This window comes from Hordeum vulgare, chromosome 1H, assembly GCF_904849725.1.
Source record: "Hordeum vulgare subsp. vulgare chromosome 1H, MorexV3_pseudomolecules_assembly, whole genome shotgun sequence".
NCBI lineage: Eukaryota > Viridiplantae > Streptophyta > Magnoliopsida > Poales > Poaceae > Hordeum > Hordeum vulgare.
Window position 1 is genome coordinate 387,014,940 of NC_058518.1, and position 14,668 is coordinate 387,029,607.

Genomic DNA, 14,668 nt, shown 5'->3' on the forward strand with positions numbered 1-14,668 from the left:
TAGCTCCCGATTCTCTCTAACTCGCCTGATCTTTCCCCGGGACTCGCCTTTATATATAGGTCCAGGCCCTAGGGTTTACAAAGTCCTGCCATGCTACTCCTCGTGGCTTCCCTTTTCTCTAAGTCGCCGTGCTCTCCACGATTGAGAACTCCCTTGGTAATCTTCCATCCGCACGACCTCTTGAAACGCCATCCAGCTTCTGGGCCACGAGACACGCGTTGAATGGTAAGTCGCCCCTTTGATGACCCAACCCACTAAGGGCGGGTTATCCGCAGGTAATATCCCCAACACCATGGGATCACTAGATCCCTCTCGGTACATCTTGTACGCTTTGTATGAGATCTTCCTCTAGACGCAAGCCCATCGAGACACACCTAACCCCACATAGAACTCTCACGAAGACCATGGGTTAGTACACAAACACGTAATGGACAATGCTTACCATACCATCGGATCACTTGATCCCTCTCGGTACATCTTGTACGCTTTGTGTGTTGATCATCTTGATTTACTCTTTGTCTGAGATCTTGATCAACCTTGTGTCTCTATGACCATTCTTTGGATAATACCTTGAATACCATCTTGTTCATCATATAAACTCCTTGAACCCAACAGATGGACTTCAAGAAGTGCCTATGGACAAATCCTATAATTATAACTGGCAACCATTAGTCCATAGGAATTGTCATCAATTACCAAAACCACATATGGAGATATATGCTCTAACACCTATCCTATCACCCCTACAAAGTACTTCTAGTTTCATACTTGTTCTAGGTAAAGCAAACGTTAAGCGTGCGTAGAGTTGTATCGTTGGTTGATAGAACTTGAGGGAATATTTGTTTTACCTTTAGCTCCTCATTGGATTCGACACTCTTACTTATCGAGAAAGGCTACAATTGATCCCCTATACTTGTGGGTTTCAAGACCTTTTTCTGGTGTCGTTGCTGGGGGGAGCAATAGTGTGGGGTGAATATTCTCGTGTGTGCTTGTTTGCTTTATCACTAAGTAGATTTTATTTCTTGTTTAGCTTGTTTAGCTTAATGGCTTTAAAGAAAGCGCTGCTAGGGAGACAACCCAGAAGTTTTAGAGAGTCATTTTATTATATTGTGTGCTTTTATATAGTGTTAAAAAATAAAAATAAAAATAAAAAGGGAAACCTAAAACGTTTTCAAAAAGAAAAGTGAATGTGAGAGAGACGAGCATTGTTAAAATGGGAGCATGTCTTGAACTTTGTTCATGCCTATGGAAACCTTGTGAATCTTAATTACAGAAACTTTTCAACAAAAATAATTATTCCCTTGTATAAATCCATTGTATTATAAATATAATGTGTCAAGATTTGCCTTTAGGATGATTAGATTGCTTGTTTGGTATGTGCAATGCAAAAAAAAGAAACTTTGGCTGTAGTGCGTGAATTTACGTTTTTTTACTTGAATGTCAAAAGTTTCTGAAATTTTTACACAATACTGCTATACAAATTTTTTATTTTGTCCGTTCAGAATTTTAGAGTTACATAAGTATGGTGAATGTACAGATTACTACACATTGTCCTGTTTTGACAGATTCTGTTTTTGATGCATTGTTTTGCTCGTTTTGATGAAACTATCCATTGTATCGGTGGTATAAGCCATGGAAAAGTTATATTACAGTATATACAATGCAAGAAAAAATATTAATTGGTTGGCAATAGTACTTAAAGTTGTAATTTTCTTTATTATTACTAATGGATCTCATGAGGGTTTTGTTAAGTTTTGTGTGATTGAAGTTTTCAAGTTTTGGGAGAGATCACGATGGATGAAGGAATAAGGAGTGTAAAGAGACTAAGCTTGGGGATGCCTGTGGTACCCCAAGGTAAATTTCAAGGACTCCCAAGCAACTAAGCTTGGGGATGCCCCGGAAGGCATCCCCTCATTCTTCTAACAACCATCGGTAATTTCAGTTCGAGCTATATTTTTATTCATCACATGATATGCGTAAATCTTGGAGCATCATGTGCTTTTATTTTTCTTTTAATAATGCACCATGATGGTATGCAAAAGTCCTTGGTTTATTTATAGAAGGCTCTTTGCACCTCACTTATATCTTTTGAGTATGGCTTTATAGAATGCTTCATGTGCTTCACTTATATCATTTGAAGTTTGGATTGCATGTTTCTCTACACATAGAAAACCGCCATTTGTAGAATGATCTTTTGCTTCACTTATATTTGTTAGAGCGTGTGCTTATCTTTTGTAGAAAGAATGAAACTCTCATGCTTCACTTATATCTATTTAGAGAGTTAACACGAGTTGGTCATTCACATGGTTAGTCATAAAATCCTACATAAAACTTGTAGCTCACTCAATATGATATGTTTGATTCCTTGCAATAGTTTTGCGATATAAAGATGGTGATATTAGAGTCATGCTAGTAAATAATTGTGGATTGGTATAAATATTTGTGTTGAAGTTTGTGATTCTCGTAGCATGCACATATGGTGAACTGTTATGTGAAAAGTCGGAGCATGATTTATTTATTGATTGTCATCCTTTGTTGGAGGTCGGGATCGCGCGATGGTTAATTTCTACTAACCCTTACCCTAGGGGCATGCATCTAATAATTTGTTTCGATAGCTAATAGAAATAAGTATGTGAGTTCTTTATGACAAATGTTGAGTCCGTGGATTATACGCACTTTCGCCGGTGCATTACACCCACCATATATCCTTACTCAAAACAGCCACCATACCTACCTATTATGGCATTTCCATAGCCATTCCGAGATATATTGCCATGCAACTTCCACCATTCCATTTATTATGACATGCACCATCATTGCATATTGCTTTGCATGATTGTAAGATAGCTAGCATGATGTTTTTATGCTTTTGATGTCATTGCTACGCTAGATCATTGCACATCCCGATACACTGCCGGAGGCATTCATATAGAGTCATCTTTTGTTCTAGTATCGAGTTGTAATTTTTGAGTTGTAAGTAAATAAAAGTGTGATGATCATCATTATTAGAGCATTATCCCATGTGAGGTAAGGATGATGGAAGCTATGATTCCCTCACAAGTTAGGATGAGTCTCTGGACTTTATGAAAAATAAAAGAGGCCAAAGAAACCCAAAAAAAAGAGGCCAAAGAAGCCCACCAAAAAAGGAGAAAATAAAAAAAATGAGAGAAAAGAGAGAAGGGGCAATGCTACTATTCCTTTTTCCACACTTGTGCTTCAAAGTAGCACCATGATCTTCATGATAGAGAGTCTCCTATATTGTCACTTTCATATACTAGTGGGAATTTTTCATTATAGAACTTGGCTTGTATATTCCAATGATGGGCTTCCTCAAATTGCCCTAGGTCTTCGTGGGCAAGCGAGTTGGATGCACACCCACTTAGTTTCTTTTTGAGCTTTCATACACTTATAGCTCTAGTGCATCCATTGCATGGCAATCCCTACTCACTCACATTGATATCTATTGATGGGCATCTCCATAGCCCGTTGATACGCCTAGTTGATGTGAGACTATCTCCTTCTTTTTGTCTTGTCCACAACCTCCACCATATTCTATTCCACCTATAGTGCTATACCCATGGCTCATGCTCATGTATTGCGTGAAAGTTCAAAAAGTTTGAGAATACTAAAGTATGAAACAATTGCTTGGCTAAAACCGGGGTTGTGCATGATTTAATACTTTGTGTGATGAAGATGGAGCATAGCCAGACTATATGATTTTGTAGGGATAACTTTCTTTTAGCCATGATATTTTGAGAAGACATGATTGCTTTATTAGTATGCTTGAAATATTATTGTCTTAATGTCAAATGATGGACTATTGCTTTGAATCGCTCGTGTCTTAATATTCTTGCCACCACTACTCGAATTGAGAATGTTGTCGTCTCCCTTGCCTTTGCCGTCTGCTGACGCATGGCAAAGGTACTCTTTGTCGTTAACTGGCACAGTGCTGACGGCAAAGAGGTGGCTGATGGCAAAGGTTTTATTTGCCGTCGGCCACCTCTTTGTCGTCTACTGGCGGACGACAAAGGAGCCCTACGCGGACGACAAAGGGTGGGCAGACGGCAAAGCCCCCTCCCCCAAACGGCCGAAACCCCACCCACACCCACCCCGCCCCTTTGTCGTCCGCCACCCTCCCTTTGCACACGGCAAAGGGGACATGGCCCTAACGGCTCGGGCGCCTCCCCTAACGACTCCCACCCCCACCCACGCCCTGCCCGCCTACCCCCTCTCTCTCGCGCGCGTGTCGTCGATCTGCCCACCCGCCGCCGTCGTAGCTCCCCTCCCCAGCCACCCGCGTCGCCGCCCTCCCAGCCGCCGCCCCCCTCCCACCTCCCTACCGGTCGCCGCCCCCCTCCCACCTCCCTCCAGGTCGCCCCCCCCCCTCACACCTCCCTTTCGACCGCCGCCCCCCTCCCACCTCCCTCTCGGCCGCCGCCGCCCCCTCCCACCTCCCTCCCGGCCGCCGCCCCCTCCCACCTCCCTCTCGGCCGCCGCCCCCATCCCACCTCCCTCTCGCCCCCCCCCTCCCACCACCCTCCCGGCCGCCGCCCCCCTCCCACCTCCCTCCCGGTCGTCGCCCCAGCCACACCTCCCCTGTGCCGGCGACCCCGGCGCCCTCCCCTCCGGTTAGTGTTTTTCTTATTTTTTGCTTTTGTTCCTGTTTTTTCTTCTTCTTTTTTGCTAGAATGTCCGAATAATAAAAAGAAAAGGTAGAAAAAGTAGAAGAAGAATATGTAGTTTAGTGCTAGGTTTAGTTTTTTCTGTTTTTTATGTTAAATTAGATAGTTAGTTTATTAGGTAGAAAAGGTAGATAGAAAAGAAAAAAATAGATAGAAAAAAACCTAGAAGAAAATAAGAGAATAATAAACTAGAAGAAAAAAGAAGAAGAAGAAGAAGAAGAAGAAGAAGAAGAAGAAGAAGAAGAAAGAGGAGAGGAGGAGAAAGATAAAAGAAATAAGAAGAAAAAGAAGAGGAGGACGAGGAGAAAAAAGACGAATAATAATAATAATAAGATGGTCAAGAAGAAGAAGAAGAAGAAGAAAAAGAGGAGAGAGGAGAAGAAGAAAGAAGAGGACCCCGACCCCCGGCCCCGGCCCCCGACCCCCGACGCCCGATGCCACCAACCCCCGACCCTCGACCCCCTACCTCTGACGCCACTGACACCCGACTCCCGACCCCCGACGCCCGACACCACTGACCCCCAACCCTCGACCCCCGACTCCCGACCCCCGACTCCTCTAACCCCCGACCCCCGACGCCCGACGCCATTGACCCTCGACTCCAAACGACACTGACCCTCGACCCCAGACCCCCGACGCCCGACGCCACTGACCCTTGACTCCCGACGCCACTGACCCTCGACCCCCGACCCCCAACGCCATTCACCCTCGACCCCCGACCCCCTACCCCGACCCCCGATGCCACTGACCCCAACCCTAGAGCCCCGACGCCTCTTCGGCCTCTTGTTGACCGAAAAGACCCCAACCCCCGACGACACTGACCCCCGACCACCAACACAACTAACCCTCGACATCTGACGCCACCGATACCCGACACCATCGACCATCGACGCCACCAACACCCGACACCACCGACTATCGACGCCACTAAGCCGACGGGGTCATAGTTTTGTAAATTATGAGTTAGGTCACATAGTTATGTTAATTATAAAAACATCATATTTCTGTTGATCGTGTGAATTTCAATGTGCAGTTGTTCGACGACTTCCATGTGCGTTGGACGAGCTCCGCCCCTGCGTTTGTTGGTGAGCACAAATGACTTCTCCTCCTACCCCCTTAATTTGCTTTGTTCCGGTCTTCGTGCCGATGAAACTTGCTAGCTATAGGTTTCTTCAATCATGAGTATGCGTGACTAGTATGCGTCTCCCGTTCGAAAGGGCGACATCTATAAATATGCATGTCTTTGCATATTTATAACCGCCATCCTTTCGAATTATCCAACGTTATCCATGGTCAGCCTGACTATGTGTAGATTGGGTTCATTTTCCCGTATGTTGTGCTGCAGATCCAATGCGGAATTTCGTTAGTAACTCCCTGTTGTTCTCTGGGTACACATCCTCTCTGCTTATTGCCGAGACGTGTATCAGGAGAACAACGGGGAGGTGCTGCCGAAATTCTGCGTCGCATCTGGAGCAGAGCATGGGAAAATGAACCCAATCTACACATACTCGGGTGGGATTAGACCTATCTTTACCTATTAGCGTGTCCGTGTAGGTTGCATGGACGTAATAAAACTGACAAACTTGATTAGCGGATGAATATAGATGATGACTTATATATTTATTTCTTGTGCGCCCATAGGTAGCTAGGCAACATGAGTGATCGTGCTTGGATGTACACTGGTCACCGTAGTCAGAAATACATGACCAATGAATGGTTAACAAAAACCAAAGGGTTTGTGAGAGTCGCATTTCTAAATGGCCAGCAAAAAACATGGTGCCCCTGTCCCAACTGCGACAACTGGAAAAAGCAGACAGAGTTTGAAATGGATAAACACCTGCAGAAGTGGGGTTTTACGCCTAATTATACGGTGTGGACTTTTCATGGTGAGTCTGACCAACGTGCCAGAGCTGAGGTGATTCGTCGTCGCACCGACGAGCATGGTACCGGGATCGAAGACATGGTGCAAGACTTTGATGATGCTCGGGATTCGGACGATGAGATGGAGGAATCTGCAAAGGCCTTTTATGAAATGTTGGAGTCTTCAAAACGTCCTCTCCACGAGGAGACTGAGCTTTGTCAGCTGGATGCCATCGCGCAAGTAATGGCTCTGAAGGCTCAATTCAACCTAGGCAGAGAATGCTACGACGCGATGATGACGATATTTGGACGCTTTCTACCCAAAGGCCATGTGCTGCCTGCAAACATGTACCAGTCAGAGAAAATCCTCCGTGTACTTAAGATGCCCTATGAGAAGATACATGCCTGTGAGAATGGATGTGCCTTATTTAGGCTTGAGTATGCGGCCTTGAACTATTGCCCCATTTTCAATTCTTCCAGGTATATTGTGGTAGACAACGGTATGGGTGAGAAGAATCAGACCAAAATCCCCATTAGTGTTCTTCGGTATCTACCAATCGTACCAAGACTTCAACGTCTTTTCATGGTCGAAGAGACGGCCAGACAGATTACATGGCACAAATTGGGCAAAAGAACCGAACTAGATGCGGATGGGAACAAGATGCTTGTACACACTTCAGATGGTTTTGCGTGGAGGCACTTTGATGCATTACATAAGGATAAATCGGAAGATCCAAGGCATCCTAGAGTTGCCATCAGCATGGATGGGTTCAATGTATATGGTATGACGGCAACACAATACAGTTGTTGGCATGTATTTGTCATTCCACTCAATTTCCCACCCGGAGGGATTATGAAAAGAAAGAACATTTTCGTGACGTTGATAATTCCAGGGCCCAACTATTCGGGGAAGAATATGAATGTGTACATGCAACGGCTTAAGGATGAGTTGCAAGAAGCCTGGGATAATGGGATCAAGACCTACGACGCCGCTACCAAAACAAATTTCAAAATGCATGTGTGGTACATGTACTCGACGCATGATTATCCGGCGTTTGTGCTGTTCGCTGGCTGATGTGTGCATGGAAGGTTCCCGTGCACCACATGCAAGGCAACTCTTCAGTTCCGTTGGCTGCAGGCTGGTCGCAAGTTTTCTTGCTTCGACATGCATAGACAATTCCTAGATACTGACCATAAGTTCAAAAAAGACAAGAAGAATTTCATCAAAGGTAGAGTTGTCAAAAACACTGCACCAGCTGCGTTGACATGCCAACAGACCCTTGATCAGTTAGCTCATTAAAATGACTAATTTAGCTCCAAAATGACAAAATAAGCTCATAATGGCCTATTTAATAAACAATGACCTATACTTACCTAATTATCCTCCAAAATGACATAATTAGCTCCATAAAGGGATAATTAGCTAATTTAGCTCGAAGAAGAGGACAAGAGGAGAAGAAAGAGGAAAAATAAAAAAGAGGGAAGAAGAAGAAGAAGAGAAGAAGAAGGAGAAGGAGAAGAAGGAGAAGGAGCTAGCCCCCTCCTTCTTCTTCTTTTCCTTCTTCTTCTCCTTCTTCTTTTCTTCTTCTTCTCCTCTTCCTTCTCCTTCTCCTTCTCCTCCTCCTTCTTCTTCTTCTTTTTCTTCTCCTTCTTCTTCTCTTCTTGCTTCTTCTCTTTCTTCTTCTACGTAGATTATTTTCCCCAACATAGACATACTTAGCTAATTGTCCTCCAAAATGACATAATTAGCTTAGTCAGGTAAAAACATCATCAGAACCTTGGTTAGCTCATTGAAATGACTAATTTAGCTCCAAAATGACATAATAAGCTCATAATGGCCTATTTAATAAACAATGACTTATACTTACCTAATTATCCTCCAAAATGACATAATTAGCTCCAAAAAGGCATAATTAGCTAATTTAGGTCGAAGAAGAGGACAAGAGGAGAAGAAAGAGGAAAAATGAAAAAGAAGGAAGAAGAAGAAGAAGGGAAGGAGAAGAGAAGAAGAAGGAGAAGGAGAAGAAGGAGAAGGAGAAGAAGGAGAAGGAGCTAGCCCCCTCCTTCTTCTTCTTTTCGTTCTTCTTCTCCTTCTTCTTTTCTTCTTCTTCTCCTCTTCCTTCTCCTTCTCCTCCTCCTCCTCCTCCTCCTCCTCCTCCTCCTTCTTTTTCTTCTCCTTCTTCTTCTCTTCTTTCTTCTTCTCTTTCTTATTCTACGTAGCTTATTTTCTCCAACATAGACATACTTAGCTAATTGTCCTCCAAAATGACATAATTAGCTTAGTTAGGTAAAAACATCATCAGAACCTTGGTTAGCTCATTAAAATGACTAATTTAGCTCCAAAATTACATAATAAGCTCATAATGGCCTATTTAATAAACAATGACCTATACTTACCTAATTATCCTCCAAAATGACATAATTAACTCCAAAAAGGCATAATTAGCTAATTTAGCTTGAAGAAGAGGACAAGAGGAGAACAAAGAGGAAAAATGAAAAGAAGGAAGAAGAAGAAGAAGAGAAGAAGAAGAGAACAAGAAGGAGAAGGAGAAGAAGGAGAAGGAGGTAGCCCCCTCCTTCTTATTCTTTTCCTTCTTCTTCTCCTTCTTCTTTTCTTCTTCTTCTCCTCTTCCTTCTCCTTCTCCTTCTCCTCCTCCTCCTCCTTCTTCTTTTTCTTCTCTTTCTTCTTCTACGTAGATTATTTTCCCCAACATAGACATACTTAGCTAATTGTCCTCCAAAATGACATAATTAGCTTAGTTAGGTAAAAACATCATCAGAACCTTGGTTGGCTCATTAAAATGACTAATTTAGCTCCAAAATGACATAATAAGCTCATAATGGACTATTTAATAAACAATGACCTATACTTACCTAATTATCCTCCAAATTGACATAATTAGCTCCAAAAAGGCATAATTAGCTAATTTAGCTCGAAGAAGAGGACAAGAGGAGAAGAAAGAGGAAAAATGAAAAAGAAGGAAGAAGAAGAAGAAGAGAAGAAGGAGAAGGAGAAGGAGCTAGCCCCCTCCTTCTTCTTCTTTTCCTTCTTATTCTCCTTCTTCTTTTCTTCTTCTTCTCCTCTTCCTTCTCCTTCTCCTTCTCCTCCTCCTCCTCCTTCTTTTTCTTCTCCTTCTTCTTCTCTTCTTGCTTCTTCTCTTTCTTCTTCTACGTAGCTTATTTTCCCCAACATAAACATACTTAGCTAATTGTCCTCCAAAATGACATAATTAGCTTAGTTAGGTAAAAACATCATCAGAACCTTGGTTAGCTCATTGAAAGGACGTGGATGTCGCCTAGAGGGGGGTGAATAGGCGCTTTAAAATAATTAAGGTTTAGGCTTGAACAAATGCGGAATAAAACTAATGTTTAATATGTCAAGCACAAAACCTCAAACAACTAGGCTCACCTATGTGCACCAAAAACTTATGCTAAGCAAGATAAACAACTAAGTGATAGCAAGATATATGACAATGAACAATATGGCTATCACAAAGTAAAGTGCATAAGTAAAGGGTTTGGGTAAGAGATAACCGAGGCACGGGGAGACGATGATGTATCCCGAAGTTCACACCCTTGCGGATGCTAATCTCCGTTGGAGCGGTGTGGAGGCACAATGCTCCCCAAGATGCCACTAAGGACACCGTAATCTCCTCACGCTCTTGCACAATGCAAGATGTCGTGATTCCACTAAGGGACCCTTGAGGGCGGTCACCGAACCCGTACAAATGGCAAACCTTGGGGGCGGTCACCGAACCCGTACAAATTGCTCGGGGCAATCTCCACAACCTAATTGGAGACCCCGACGCTTGCTCGGAGCTTTACACCACAATGACTGAGCTCCGAGACACCACCAAGCTTCTAGGACACCAAAGCATCCACGAAGAACAATATCTAGGGTACTATGTACCCAAGGTAATAAGCTTCTCAACTTCTCACTTCCACGTATCACCGTGGAGAACTCAAACCGATGCAACTAATGCAATGGCAAGAACACACGAAGTGGTCAAGTCCCTCACACTCAAATCCCTCCACAACAACAAAAGCTATGGAGAAATATGAGAGGAAGAACAAGGAGCTCACAAAGAACTCCAAGATCTAGATCCAAGGGGTTCCCCTCACATAGAGGAGAAAGTGATTGGTGGAGATGTGGATCTAGATCTCCTCTCTCTTTTCCCTCAAGAACAAGAAAGAATCACTGGAGGGATTGAGAGTAAGCAAGCTCTAAGAGTGTCAACAATGGAGGTAGAACAAGAGCTCAACAGATAGTTAAGACCAAGGGGGGAGAAGACCCCCTTATATAGTGGGGGAAGGAAGCAGACCGTTACCCCCACTTACAGCCCGAGTCCAGTGGTACTACCGCTAGCTCCAGCGGTACTACCGCTGACCCTCCGGCGGTACTACCGCTGACCCTGCAGCGGTACTATCGCTGGCTGCAGCGGTACTACCGCCGAGCCCATGGTAGCGCAAAGATACTACCGGGCCAACCACCGCCAAGAAATTCTTTGCAAAAAGTCCGACGCAGTACAACCGCAAAGATGACGGTACTAAAGTCCTGGAGCGGTACTACCTCTGACCACAGGCGGTACTACCGCCAGCTCTAGCGGTACTACCGCTAGGTCCAGCGGTACTACCGCTCGCCACTGAAACAACCATAACTTTCGGATACGAGCTCCGAATCGAGCAAACCCAAGCTTGTTGGATTCAGGACGACAAGAGCACTACTGATACGAAAATGCCAATGATCTAGAGATGTGAGACCTCTATGAATGAAGAACCGGCAAAAACTCCAACATCGAAAACATGATAGTAGTTGCATATGGACTCCGTTTTCGATGAACTCGAGCTTGTCATGAAGATGACCATAAGCTCTAAAACTCACAAAGAGAAACACCAAATAAGAACCAAGAAGTATGATGCAAGGATGCAAATGGTTTGAGCTCTCAACGAACGATACGATAAAGCTAATCACTTGAGAGCCCCCCTTGACAGTACATCATTCTATCCTAAACAGAAAACCTATCAAGGGCAAACCTATACCTTGCACCTCGACCTCTTGAGCTAGATGATGATGATCTTGGCTTCCTCAAGATGGACCACCTTTCTTGATTGCGTTGGCTTGATGAAGACTAGTTGATTGCTCCCCCATAATCACTATGGGTGAGCCACTCTTCAGCATACCTTCACAAGTCCATTGCCACCACAATGGACGGCAAGCTTCAAGCATGATATATTCGTGCTGATCCTCTTGAACTTGCACACCTCAATCTTGATGACGATCACCACTTGGCGTCATCCTTCATGGGTTGTATGAGATATTCCTTTTGACGCAAGCCCATGGAAACACACCTAACCCACACATAGAACTCTCACGAAGACCATGGGTTAGTACACAAACACGTAATGGACAATGCTTACCATACCATGGGATCACTTGATCCCTCTCGGTACATCTTGTACGCTTTGTGTGTTGATCATCTTGATTTACTCTTTGTCTGAGATCTTGATCAACCTTGTGTCTCTATGACCATTCTTTGGATAATACCTTCAATACCATCTTGGTCATCATATAAACTCCTTGAACCCAACAGATTGACTTCAAGAAGTGCCTATGGACAAATCCTATAAATATAACTTAAGGCAACCATTAGTCCATAGGAATTGTCATCAATTACCAAAACCACATATGGAGATATATGCTCTAACAATCTCCCCCTACGTGTGTGCTTGTGTGTGCATGTGTCTCTCTCTCTATATCCCTCCCTCCCTTCCCTTTGTGTGTGTGTGTGTGTGTGCGTTTGTGTGTATCTAAGTGTCTCTCTCTATGTGTGTGTGTGTGCATGTCTCTCTCTCTCTTTGTGTGTGCGTACCATGCTTTCTTGTGAGACTTTTGACAACGACACACCTACCAGTGGGCCCCTAGGGTCTATATATATGTGTCATCCTTTCGACTCACAATGCTAGAACGCCACCCTAGTTGCGTGTGTGACGTGGGTGGGTGTGGGGGCACCATACAAGTGTAACCTAGGTAGTATACATATATAACCAAGGGGTATGGCTAGTTTTTTGAGCCAAGTGCATACCACATCATAGTGTTGTGCATTGTGTATTTAAACATAGGACCACATCCTTTTACTATATACATTTGTTCACATCCAGGTGATGGTATTCTTCTAGTCCCTCTCAACCTATCTTCGATGACGCGCCAACTCTTGGGCCCGCGCGGTCTATATCGTCTCTCTTGAGTGGCAACAAGAGGTGATGGTTTGAAAAAAAAATAAGGTATATATTCTCTTGGTTATTTAACAAAAAGTTAGGCATGGTAAATGTGTGACAAAGTTTGAGCCAGGTCATGTGTTCATAGGATTTTCTCCTCCAGCACATAGTGTAGATGCCAATACCCTATGTTTATGTCATGAGCCCTTTTCTGTCACACTGGACAATTTTAGGCATGCATATATGCATCATGTGTCACATCAGAGTTGTGCATTGGGAATTTGAACATGACAACACCTTCTTCGTAGATATATACTTCATCTGTTCCTAAATACAAGTCTTTTTATAGATTCCACTACGAACTACACACATATGTATATATAGACATACTTTAGAGTGTAGATTTACTTATTTTGCTCCGTATGTAGTCCATAGTGAAATATCTAAAAAAGACATATATTTAGGAATGGAGGGAGTATATATTTGGGCCACTAGCTGGTGTGGTTGTGTTTTGACCCTCTCTCACATCTTTTGTCGTTTCCCCCAAATGATGTTATTATCTAAAATAGCAAACTAATCTGATGAAACAATTGTCTGCGATTGTATCGCCAACAACCACATGTGTGCTACTCTAACCATGTAATCGCCAACAACCACATGTGTGCTACTCTAACCATGTGTGATGTTCGTACACTCCAAATTCAGCTCCACATAGTGGTGGCAGCCGCAAGCGTCAGCCAGGACAAATGGCTAGTGTGCACAGTAAAAACCAAAACCAAACAACATCATATAAATATCATGCTGGCGGCGGCTAACAACTGATATTTCTTTGCTCCAGTATCTTTTACATATTTAATAAAAAATATTCGTGAATTTTAAGGTCGTTTGCACTTCTGTAGAATATGTATCTCTGTTGTAGCTTTTTCACGTCCAGAATTCCAGCTGCCGGTAATCTCCCTCTCCATGTAAATCTTGTAAATTATAAGAGAAAACACATTAGAATTGCATTATAAAGTGGGATAATGACCAAAACATATAAATAATAGTAGAAAATTATGATGCAAAATGGATGTATCAGACAACACAGGGAACTGTTCATGCACAATTAACCAACCGACTAGGTCAACTAACCACATCTCACGCAAGGGGCTTGATCGATGCAAGTCTCAACTCGATCTACTACATATTCCACACGCGACAACTACATGCACTATTCATCGAGAGGCAATCAACCGTCTAGCTCAACTCACGTGTGGTGCAGGGGATTGGTGCATCGCATCAATCGATTGACTTCAGTAAGTAGTTGCGAAGGGATCGATCGCCCGGGTTGAATTAACAGTGAAGGGATCGATCGACTTTAGTTAGCAGCGAAGGAATCAGTTAGCATTAAAGGGATCGATCGCTCGCATTCAATATGTAGTGGGACCGATCGCTCGTGCTCAGTAAGTAGTGCGAGGGATCGATTGATCGCTCTCGTTCAGTAAGCGAACACCTCACACAAACGCACGTCTATGATAGAAACTTGTGAACCACACTGCATCTCCCAGCCTTAACCACCCACCGATTTCCCACCGTAACCGGGAAATGCCCAAAAAAATTCTCGCCCTCACTTCTACCATGATTTTTTGTCATGGACCACCGAGAGAATGTCATGCAGGTCCCCCTTCGGCCCGCCGAGGATGAAAAACCCCATTTTATTTTATAATTTTTTATCATAGAACTAGGAGCCCACCATATCCATGATGATACGTGTTTTTTGTCACAATTATCATTATGGAAGTGTCACATCCTTTATGGAAAAAGTTTTTGTTTGGGTCATAATGTCACGGAAGTGTTTTTTTGTAGTGCCAATCATCATATATGTAACACAAGAGCACTTGTATTCTGCCCATTCATATAATGACAATAGG